The following is a 12550-nucleotide window of genomic DNA, read 5'->3' as shown; positions in this document are numbered from 1 at the left end:
GGACCATCACAGTGCTCGTGAAAGTCTCCATTTCGGGTTCTCAGGACCCTGAGTCATTCAGGGCTCTAAAATGCACACACTTTCCCAGAAAGAAAGGGCATAAAACTAGATATGAGCCTGGGCTTAAAAAGCAAACCCTGTACAGGCTTTTAGGTCAATGTGCAATTTCTCTGACGGGCAATATGGTTTTCTTGTATGTATAATAAACCTCAGTAATCAGTGTTGCTCTGAGCTGCCACAACCCACTCTCTCCCGTGGTGCAACCCTGGTCGCTCTCACTGATGTGTGCTATTTCTGAACTAAAGCATAAGGTTTATCATCCCTGCTGTTCTACCCTGCAAGCAGGAGTTAAAAAAGGTTGACTACTGTGTTCAGGCAGCATCAAATTACTGTAAAACAAGTGAGATACTGCAGCGATATATGAGGAATCTCAGCATCTTCAGTTCTCTTTCAGGTTTGTATTATAAATGGGCCACACACTGTTGCATTCCTAACAGAAACACAAGCCATCAACTCACACATCCCTTCCAAATTAATATACAGTATGGATTTGCAAATGAAACTGGTTTGTACCTGGACGTGCCATGGAGCACCTGGCATGCTTTGTCTGAGCTACGTAATGAAGAGTTCAGTGTCATAAACCAGCTTCCAGGCTGTCTTTGGGCTTCATGTGATAAAAACGATGATAGGAAGTGTGCACAGCTACATGGAGGATAAGTGTCACACACAGCTCTGGGCCGGGCAGGTGAGAGGAATTGGGCACTTCTTAATCAGTCTTCTTAGTCTCCCAAATCTGAGCGGGAGTTACTCAAAACCCTACTGCTGTACCACCAACCTGCACACACCGCCTGGGCAGTGCTGCCTTCATCTGCACCGACCACCTGCTCAGGCAGCACAAGAGCGGTACCAGTCCTTCCTCTGTCAGAGGGGACACGAACCTTTATCCTTCCAAGCTGAAAGTGAGCCACTCAATAGATCTGCATCTATAGACCACAGCACTCCTTTCATCCTTCTATCGAAATGTGTGTAGCTGACTGCTTCTGAGTCCACAGATAGAGCACTCAGCGTAACACCTATAACTAATTGTGCAGCTGCATCACTTGGGGTTTGGTCTGTTTTTAATTACTTCTACTGAAATTCAGGAAGGATGACAGGGAGATGCAGCCCACTTGCCCTCTCACCTTTTTGAAGATGCAAAGGGTAACAGGGAGCTGGCATCCTAAAGCAAAGGTGAGGTGGGAGGCACGATGTGGCAGGTAAGGTGGTATGGGAGTAAATTAAAGAGTGGGAGCACGGACTTGCAGCAGCAGGTGAGCTGAGGGAGTTAAGAAGTGAGAGCTAAATGCACCTCCTGTTAACCTGCACCTTTTAGGCACCAGCTGACCGCCTAGCACAGTCCCCACGCTGATGTCTACGGTGCCATGAGACGCTGTTAGTCTTAAGAGTGGCACGTCAGCCAGTAACCCCACAGGTCCTGCCAGCCCTGACCCGTGCAGATCGCAGCTTCACCCGCTCCCGGGCTAATGGCAGTGCCATGAGCTCGGCCCTGCAGCCCATCCAGGAGCAGCAGGCTTCACCTGGCAGGGGCCTGGTGGCAAATTGCAAAAGCTCTTACAATACTGAGAAAGAAGCTAATTTCTTACTAATTATTTGCCAAACAACATGTAATTAAATAGTGCAGAACTGTCTACAACGCATCTTTGGGTCTTTAGGCCATTTTTTTTTTCCCCCTGTTTGTGGCACACTCCTACAGCACTTCAAGGCTACTGCACACTGCAGAGCAGCGGAGGAACAGAGTGATAATTGAACAATTAACAAGTGATGTCATAAAATAATGTCCTTAAAATAAGATGCATAATTAAAATAAGTGAACCAAAAAAAGATGCAACGGCATACAGAAAAAGCACACACAGAAAAATGTTGACAATAAGTCTCATGTAGGAACTGAAATATGCATTTTAAAGCAAAAAAAAAAATAGCACCAGAGTGGTTAAACAAAGACATGGCATAAACTAGCAAGCATCTCAGTGATTTGCCAAAAAATATAATAATGTTACAAAAGAACTATTCTCTGATTAACAAGTTTGGACCATAAAACAGTCCTTCGGTGGCTCCCTGTGTCATTATTTGCTACCAAGACACTGCACTGATGGGCTCAGTGGGATCGCTGGATCCAGCGTTAGATCAGTAAGCAGGAAAGCAGAGTTCCCACCAGATTTCCTGCCTGGAGAGCTGTTAGGATCCGTGCTAGTTCTTTAAAGAGCAGAACTGTGTACAATACTGCACTCAGAATGACCCCGTTAGGAATATAATTTTCTGCTACAAATGAAATGTTTGGGGAAAAATACCACAGGAAAGCCAAAAGAAAAAAAGAAAACAAACAAGCCTGCTTGCCTGAAGTTCATCCTAAAAATGCCATTTTTGAGGAGCTTTGCACGCTGCCTGTATCTCTGCTCTCGGGAAGGCCAAGAGCGGGGATTTACCCATGGCCTCCTCCTCAAGGCCAGGCTCTGGGCTGCTCAGTCGGGTTTCACCCCAGCCGGCTGTCACTGCCGCAGGGCACTGAGCCGGAGGGTGCTATGAGGTGTGCACACCTGCAGTCATGTTCATTCACACCGTGTAAAGTCCTTTACTCCAGTTTCTCTGCTTTCTTTCAGCACATATTTTTTTTTTTAACTCAAGACACTAGAAAAGATTTTAAAGCGTGAGGCAGACATGCTTTCCAAGAATAATTGCTCTTTGGCTGATGCACAGGAGCTCTGCTCATGTATTTCTGGGAGATGCCTGCAGACTGTTAACTGCTCTGGAAGCCTTTCAGCCTTTGCTGCCTGCAAATGGCATTATTATTCACTAATAGCCTCAGCTCCCCATGTTGTCTTTTGGTTAGTTAGCAGCTATTCTGCAAGTCAGAGACAGGGAAAGGGGAACATATGTTTAAGCAGTAACCAACTTCTGACCTGTAAAAAAAAACCTGGAGGGTTTTCTCAGAGCAATCCCCACCATTAGCTGGGGAGTGATTAGGAGGGAACGTGTCAGCACTGGGAGGGGGTGTCCATCCCACCTCCCACGAAGCAGCTGCTGTTTCTCAGACAGATTTCTGGAGAGGGGGATGCAGAGGATGTTTGTGATGTCTCACTAACCCTAGGACGGCTGCTGCCACGGGGTCACGAAGCAGGTTGAGCAAGGGTTTTCTGGAGGTAAAAGAGAGGAAACTTGATGTGGTGCCTGGCCCCGAAAATCCATGGCACAGCATTTCCAGATCTAAATGGCTACCCTTTTCAAAGCACTTAATGACAAGTATTCGTACATCTCATTAAAAGTCAAGAGGACTTAATAATAAAATCCTTGCTGCTTTGTTGTTCTTTTCTAAAGGTTAGGGATTGAGTTTGTTTCGTTTTGTTTCTTGAAGGTTACTTGCTCACCTTCTTGTTTCTTTTTGGATATTGTAGGGTTCTGTTATTTACTGCTCAAGCAATCCCAAGAACTGCTCTACTGACATTTCATGGTATTTAGTATTGACCAAACACTACATGATAAATCTTTATAATACTCCAGAGACACCATCAAGGGAGCAGTTACAAATATATACATTGCAGCATGTTGTGTTCTGGGTTAAATGAAATATAAAATCGCATCACCAGCCGGGGTACTAATAGCTCTATCAGTATTCCATCACACCCCAGCTGCAGGTATGGTGGTTGCCATTAAGACATCAACATTTGTCGATCGCTGCAGATGGTAACTGATGGATTGCTCTTTCCCTTGGTACGTGGGGAAGGGAACAGGAACTCCGTAACGTCGGTGTCTTGCCCCATCCACTGCTTAAACCTCACGGGAAGTGGTGAGCACCTAGACGGACAGACAGACAGACAAAGTGGCACAGACAGTGCCGTGCAGTGGTTCGGCATGGTCGCGCGCTGCCATCCTGCATGCTAGGCTTTCTGCTCCAGGAGACAGAGCATTTTCAAGCTCTCAGAAAGTTCTGGATTAGTTTTGAGTTTTGTGTAATTTATAGCCAAGTTGATTTTACCATCATTAGCTTTTGTACGTTCAAACAAGGTTTAATTTTCTTTGGAAGATGCAGACGTGTGTACAGCTAGATAATACCCTGTTTATTTTACTGACTAATTAATCACTTAAAGTGCAGGACTATAGGTTGAGAGACCAAGACTTATGCACAGTCCCATACCCCTAAATCAGGCCAATAAAAGTTAAATTCACACTGTTTGCAAGCACTTTATGCAGATGGAAAATGTCACCTTGTCTGAAATACTTTATGGCGCGATGCTGAAGCAAAAAGAAATCCCACAGTGAGAGATTAAAAAGCTTCACTAACGCTTAGCTGGGAGGCACACGGCTCTGTGCCGCCTCCTTCCCATGCAATGAGGCAGCTTTTCTGGGAAGCAGCATCTGGGTGGTGCTCTGGCTGCGTATGGAGCGGCTCCAGGAGCTCCAGTGCCCCGACACCCACCTGGGCATCATTCAACCCAATCTTGAGCAGCACTGAGCGGCGCGGCCGCAGGGAACGTGGTCAGCCCCACCGATGAGGAGCTTGTTGGCTGCTGGGCAAGCTGCCAGGGCTGTTGCATCAAGTCAGGCTCTTGTCCCACGTCATTGTGGCTTTAGTTTATCACGCGGTTCGTGGGACACGGGTTTGGAGAACGCTCTGAAGTGGATGGTTATGCCAGGTATATTTTGCCACTTAGTTATCAAGAGTCTTCAAGCCACCTCTGTGCTGTTTCCTGCTACCCAAGACAGAGCCAGGACGGTGCTACAACCATGGTGGGAAACTAACTTTTTAAAAAGCGGTTTAAAAATTACAGAAAGCACATGCTAACTTGGCCGATGGGCCATTGCAGCACAAACTCAGCACGGCTATAGCCCATCCAGCGAGTGCTGGGCTGCCCGAGGGGTGCCCCAGCTCAGGAGGAGCCCCGCTGTGACCCCAGCTGCATGGGAGCCAGGGACAAGCCCCCCCGGGGAGCCAGGTACTTACAGAGCCCAGCTCCCCGCTGCTGGCCTTGCACCGGGCAAATACGAAACCGCTGGAAATCAGCATGCCTGGACCTGTTAAGCTGTGCAGAGTCACACTTACTGAAGCAAAATCAACAGTCTCAAAAGCCCAATTCCCAGGCGGAAGAGATACAAATCATGGGTGGAGCTGTCGCCCCGCCGCCTGCCCGCGTCGCCCAGGCTTGTCACGGCCGCCGAAACGCGAGCAAGGCTGATTTCCAATGCAAACTTTGCAAAGCTTCTCTGAAATGCTTCGTCCCTCTCCCCACCAAAAGGCAGGGGGATCGCCTCGCTCCCCATGCCATGGCAGTGCAGCTGACTGTAGGCAGAGCATTAAATGCTCTGAAAGCATTTTTACAGTGGGGAAGTGGAGACTCTGCAAACAGCTAATGGGTGTATTTCAATTCCCTATTAATTGCATATTTATTACTCGGCTGCTGCAAGGAAACGTCATGTTATGTTGATTAAAGCTTTGCAAGCTGTACAGTAAATATTTTAAACAAAAAAGGGTTTGATCTCTGTTGCTGTTGAGAAGGGTGGGGGGAAGCTGCCATTAGAGTTGCTATAATTAGCAAGCTCCATTGCAGACAGTATTTCCCACAGGCTCTGCAACATGCTTCATGTATGTCTGCATGTATTTAGACAGAATATTATTTTATGCATACGTTATCTATAAATTATATATATTTTTTTATATATATCTTGTGTGTGAGGAAAAAAGGAGAAAAGCAGCAAACCTATGCTGCTATATCACATCTCGCAGACAGGAAAGATAAAAGACTTAAAAGGCAGAAAAGAAAAGGGGATTTACGTGCACTGACTGACGTTGGGGGGGGTTAGGTGACCCGCCTGCTAGCCCTGGCTGCCCAGATAACATGTCTGATTAATTAAGCCCTCGCCTGTACATGATTCTGTTACTAACTGCCAAGTCTCTGCACATATGCTTTTGGTCTCCCTCGCTTGATGGTGTCAGTAATGGACCGTACGTATGGGAAGATTTCACTGGGCAAGCTCTTGTAAATGTCACCCAGACGTGGGGCAAAGATGATCAGCCACAGACATCCCAAGCTTCATCTCCTGACCATCTGTGTGGTGTTGTCAACGTATCCCAACAGCAGAGAAAAAAACAGTCCATATTTCTGTCAGACTGAATCATCTTCATCTCTTGTTCAGCCCCCGCTCACCTTCTGCACAAGAGGCTGCAAAAAACAAAACCCGCAGCAAAACTACAGTAGCAATATGTGACCAGCAGAAGTTTTGCTCCTGTGCTCACTTCAGAGGTGCTCAGGTATTGGTTTGGTCCCAGCCCTGCTCTCCCCAGCCCACAGTGGCAGTGGGTCCCTGGCCCCCAGCACAGGATCCTCTGCCCACTCCCCCTGTGCTGGCCAAGGGCAGCTTCCTCTTCCCCCAGCTCTCCTCTCCTCTCCTCTCCTCTCCTCTCCTCTCCTCTCCTCTCCTCTCCTCTCCTCTCCTCTCCTCTCCTCTCCTCTCCTCTCCTCTCCTCTTCTCTCCTCTCCTCTCCTCTCCTCCCCTCTCCTCTCCTCCCCTCCTCTCCTCTTCTCTTTGACATGAATTAGAGCAGATATCAGTCATACCCAGCCAAACAACTGTCGATACCTGCCACAGGACAGGACAAGCTAAAATGACACTAACATAGGAGAGACAGCTCCAACTAATAAGCCCAGTGATTTGCAGCTCAACAGAGTCGTGGGCAAACCAGAGGGGTGTCGCTGGGGAGGCTCAAACAGCCCAAGCTCAGCCTGGGGCTGAAAGACCAGCTCTAACACGAAGTAGTGCTGAGCTTTGGTAAACCCCTTAAGGGTCAATACACCCTTCAGGGCACAAATTCATTACTATCTTCAAATCTGATTTCTGTAATTCCCAAACCAGAGAGCAGTAGCTGGAGGAGGGCTCCCAAACATGTCGCGTGGGAGGCAATGCACCCATCCCTTGGTGAGGGGGTCGGTCAGAGGTGTCCAGGCTGTGGCCAAGCCAGCCTTCAGCTTTTAGATTGAGTTAGCAAAGGCTTGGTCATATAACACAGGTATGCAAATACAGACTGATTTATTTTATTGCGTAGCCCTGAGCGCAGCCATGGTGCTCTCTATTCCCGTGTTGTTTTCCCAGAGTTTGTAGCTGCTATAGACAAACTGATGGGCAATTTTCAGGAGCAGAATTTGTTGTTGTCAAGTCTTCAGAGTTTATTAAGCTGCAGTATTTGACTTGGCTCATTTCCTACAGTGGCTCCCTCTTGGAACTGTGTGATTGCAGGGGATGCAGCAGTTATTAACAGTAAAACAAGTTTCAATCTCTTACAATTGTATATGAAGGCTCAGAAGTGTGAAACCTTCAAAGGCGCAAAACACAGAAAGCAAAACCAGAAATTATTCAGAATTTACTTTTTCAACAAGGGTTTTTGAAACCCATTTCAAAATTCAAGGAACCTTATGTCTGATTTTTGAAACAAAAGTTGGCAATGCTAAAACTAAATGAGCCGTATTTACATCCCACTGATTTCTGTGAATGAAAGGGTGGCGGTGGGGGGGTGGGGGGACACACGACTCCATTTGGCAAGTCCCAGTGCAGAGAAAAGAAATTAAATAAACAAAGCAGGAACAGAGTACTTTCAAAAAGAATCAAACAGCATGGACCATTAATGTTTTAAGAGATAGGAGCTGTATGTGAGCCAACCGTCCCCAAGATATTTATTCCCTATCTTTAAAATAGGGAATTGCATTAGAACAGGTAGAATCTTTCAAAGCAGGGAAAATTTTTAAGGGCACTCACTATACTTTAAAGAAGACTTCAAAAACCATCTCCAGCATTGAGCTGGATAAGTTGGAGAGATTTGTAGGTTATAGCAAGGGAGAGTGATGGGAATACATACGGAGAAAGCTGGTTACCGCAGTAAACAAACCTCCCCCCAAACTTCAGCTCGGGAACAAATGGCTTCACATCTAGAAATACGTTTTAAAGTGAGACAAGGCACTGGGTAAACACCAGCTAAGAGCTATAAACTATTGTTGTAGAAGGTGGAAGCCAACTAGCCTTGGCCATTGGGTTGGCGAGGAAGAGCATAGCTAGACGCTCTGATCTTCATAGACTGAGATGTAGCCTTGAGGAAGCTAACCCCTGAAGGCTTTGAAATTAAAAATGATGAAAAAGGAGAAGTTTTCATTACAAAGGAGGACAGCATAACACAGCTATAGAGGCAGAGCTTCAAACAGTGCTGCTTTAAATCTGCAACAAAGCCAGCAACTGCACGGGAAGAAAGCGAATCTGCGCTTCTATTCATCCTGCACCATCAAGGGCAACACGCAGCTCGCCTTTCTGTGCATCCCGGCCGGTTTGTAGGAATGAACTATTTTACCTCAAGGAAAGAGACATTATCATTAATTGACTTGCATAGTGCTTTTCACTAATGGCTGGGTGCTGTAAAACAGAGATGATACTGTAATCATGCCGAGCGTTTGAAAATTAGCAAAGATTGCTGGGCTCTATTTCCCCCCAAAAAATGTGTAAGCAGTGCCACCCCTTGGGCCCTGCCAGCTGGCAGCACCACGTGGCAAGCGATGGGCAGGCTGGGGAGTCGCAGCGCACCGAGCCCAGGCCAGCACCTCACCGTTGCCTCTCTGCGCTGGTTGCCTTGGCTCCCCAGCTGCGCCTCTGCAGAGCTCTGCGCAGGCAGGTGTGGCATTGCCCTTGCGATCCCAGTCCCCGGGTTCTCTCCCAAGCACAGGAGCTGTGGCAGGGACTGCGGGAGATTTCTTTTCACACTGCCAGTGTGCCCTGTCCCTTGGGCGACAGCCCCAGTTTCCTGGCCTTCCCGCAGCTCTCCTTCCCATGATCCCAGCAACACAGAGGTAACCGTACCTCCTGCATCCTTGCAATATCACCCCGCACCATGTTAGGATTTGTTATTATTATTAATTTGAAAAGCCATTTGGGTCTTCTTTTTCATGTTTTATTATTATTTATAACAATAATAATAGCATATATAATTATCCTATAATATAGAATAATTATATAATATATAGCAATTATTTTGAGGATTTGTTATTAAAATTATAATAATTCCTTAGACTCTGTCGGCTCTCAGAGTCACTTCAGGGATGGACTGAGGAGTTCAAAGGCTTCTTTGTTTTCCCATAGGTTGGGGCAGATGAAAATCAGAGCATTCCCCAAGGCTACTGAAACTGAATCTTGTTCCATGTTACCCCTTGCATGAGTTAGCAGAGAGCATGCCTAAGGCGGTGCAGTCCAATAAGCCTCCAGCCTGACTCGGTGCCCATGACCGGCAGCAGGGCTGGAGCAGGGTCTTTGCTTCAGCCCAGCACTGTTACTTGCACCTCGTGTGCTTTCAGGGACACCTTTCCTATCTTCCCTGAAGGCCAACATGTTCCCAGATAGCATGAAGGGTCCTTAATGTAATATGAGATCAGGTCCAGGACACTCCATTACCAAGGAGATACTTAACTAATGTTCTGCTTGTAGTAGGGGGTCACAGGAGATTTATCTGAAGAGATGCACATAGAAGGAATTAGCAGACAAGCCATTTCACAACCTCTAATACCCTCACCTTCTTAGTTGCTCAGCTGAAATGCCTTAAGGGATACGTTTTACAGGAGCTCAAAAGTGAACTGGAAACGGCTTAGATCACACAACTTATGCATTTTAAATAGCAGTGTAAAATAGCGTGCTTTACAAAAGCGCGCTGTTGTACTGAGCAATAAAGACATGCTCCGCGTGGTGATGCTGGAAAAGTTGCAGGAAGTACAATAGAAAAAAATACACATACAGCAAAACAAATCTGTGAGTTACTAAAGTTTATGATTAAAATTTAAAGACTGTTCAAGTTTTATTCCCCATAGCTGCTGCTCCCTGGACAAGAAGAGACAGAGAGAGACTGACCTTGAATAATTAAGCCGGTCTGTGGCACCAGATCAATTGCTGGTATTGGCAGAACTCCACAATCAGGCATTTTGAAATGCAAGTGTCAAAGTGCATGTAACTATGGGGCTTTTGGTGCAAAGCAGCCAATATAAAGGAGAAGAGGTGAAGAGTGAGAGAAAATAGATTGTGGAGTTTTGAGCACAGTCATGGGGGAGGGATGGGAAAAGTTTCCATTTCCGAACTCTAACAGGGAAAAACTTGCAGCTGACAGAAACCCGGCATGTTTTTTTAGCTCCTGTAACCTTGTAGAAGTCACCTGGAGCAAGCTGAATGTCTCCTGAGTGACTTAAATCCGTCACCGGTTCTGGAACAGACTCTGAGCAAGTACCAGTCAACAGTTTAATTGAAAATAAACTTTGTAAATCCAAGGAAACATCTCTGTTCAACATCAATTACTGAACAAACCCAAAAGTGTTTGAATCCAGGTAGACATTCCCAGACGTGGTGGGCATTTTTGTTGCTGCTTCTGCACTCCCTCAGATCAGATAGCACAAAGGTGACCCACCAGAATGGGATGTGGTGAATTTTATAAGAGCCAAGAAAGGCTTTATATTAATATCAGCCAAGAAAGCCTTTGTATTAATTTCAGGAGCCATGGGAACTCCTATGTACATCTCTTCCCAATCCCTTGACCTACAGCTGTGTATGTGGAAGAGCAGCATCAGGCAGACAAGATAATCATTGTGTTCCCAGTGCAACAGTCCTGGAAGATGCCCTTGATACTGACATTATTCCTAAGGCTCTCTGCCAGACACTTCTATCCAAAATTGAAGACCCCTTAGATGGTCTTCCATAGAAAAGGCAAGGGATAGCATGCCAAGAGGACTTTTCATGCACAAAGGCCCAAGGTCCCATGCACCCCCTGCCCAGTGGCTCTCTCCAGACATGAGGAAGGTAGTAAGATGTCACAAGGTATTGGGGACTTTCCTGTTCGCTCTTGCAGGGTGGCCTGTTCAGAGTCTGCCAAAGAAAAAAGAATGGTAACAAGGGAAGGGAGAAGACATGGCCATTTCACTGCCAGTCCCACAGCTTTTATAGCAACTTTTGTGGTGCTTGGTATTTTCCAGAAACCTCCAGCCCCCAGAGTCCTGTGGTGAGACATCAGCTTCTCTAGATTTAGTTTTAGAGCTCATAGTGAGTTACAATTTCCAGTTTTCTCAAGTATATCTTAAGGCTCCAAATTCCGGGAGGAAATCAAAAGCAATCCAAATATGTTAAAAAATGAAGAACACCAATTCTTAAACCAAATCATTATCTAAAAGACTTTTTTATCAATACACGGGGTGGCCATTCTGTAGTGATCTGAAGAGGTCTTTGTGGCTTAAAGTAAAGCATGGGGCAATGAAGAAAGCATGATTATAGGCAGCTGCTGGCCAGATGGGCTGGGGAGGAAGGAGGAGGACGATGTCTTCCTCACTTTCTCCCAACCCATGACCATTCTTTCCAAGTACAGGGAGGACCCTGTACTCGCTTCAGTGCGAATATAAAGGAAGGCAGGAGGCAGTTAGGAGAGCGAGGAGATGAGGTAGAAGAGTTTCTCAAGGCTTTTGGGGGCCGGCTGCTACACCATCCCCACGCTACTCCAGCTCCCACTAATGCTGGCACATTACAGGCTTTTCATTGCCTTTGTTCTCCTCTTTCCATTTCATGGGCTTTCAGTTCACACAGCTTCTACGACGGAGTGAAAGGGAATCAGCAGCCCAGGCTCCCCTCTGCAGTGGAAATGCTTTGAAACTTTCAAAGAACCCACCTCTTTCCCCACATCCCTGTGTTAATATGCACCGACTGCTCTTGACGCACTCCATTGTAAATGATGTATGAAATGAAATCTCCTCGCTCGCCTAATGCAGAGAAGAAAGGCTCTGTAGGCAATGCTACTACATTCCCGTCTGGAGAAAAAGGCAGCGAAACCTCAGACTCCCTATGGACGATTTTTTTTTTTTTTCTAAAGTTGTTGCTCTTCAGTGTTGGTGTTTCTCCCTTTTATTTTTTTTTTTTTTGCTGAGAGTGGGGATTTGAATTCAGATTTCACAGAGAAACCCAAACCACTTACTTACATATATTTCTAAATCTTTTGCAGTGATTGTGTGACTATCCCCATCCCCTTGTCAGAGGGAATAGTAGCAGTAAACTCATTAGCCCCACAGAGAGCAGAGTGAAAAGAATGGCTTGCAGGAGGGAAGAGGCTGGGTGCATGGGGGAGCGGTGGCAGATGTTAAGCTTGATCTGGATTTGAGACCTCCTTCCAGTTTTATATGCAGCTGTTTCAAAACCAGAATGTGTTAGCAGTCTCCAAAGGGAAAAGGGATCAGCGCGGACCAGGAGCTGTTGCCAGAGCAAAGCCTGAAGGTCAGCAGTTTAAAGCAGCAAATACACAACGGGCTGTTTCCAGGGGCCGGACCAGATGATGGATTAGTTGAGGGTAAAGGGAAAGTCACTGGAAGGGAGAGTGAAGAAGGTGACTGAGACATTGCAGGAGGCACAGAGAGAGTATCTGCTGGTGAGAAATAGTCATGTACTGCTCGTGAAGTCCTTAGTATGAGTTTACTCCAGATGGACCAACCTCAGCAGCTCCTGGGCTCAG

Source organism: Aptenodytes patagonicus, chromosome 9, assembly GCF_965638725.1.
Source record: "Aptenodytes patagonicus chromosome 9, bAptPat1.pri.cur, whole genome shotgun sequence".
NCBI lineage: Eukaryota > Metazoa > Chordata > Aves > Sphenisciformes > Spheniscidae > Aptenodytes > Aptenodytes patagonicus.
Note: the sequence above shows the minus strand (reverse complement) of the source record.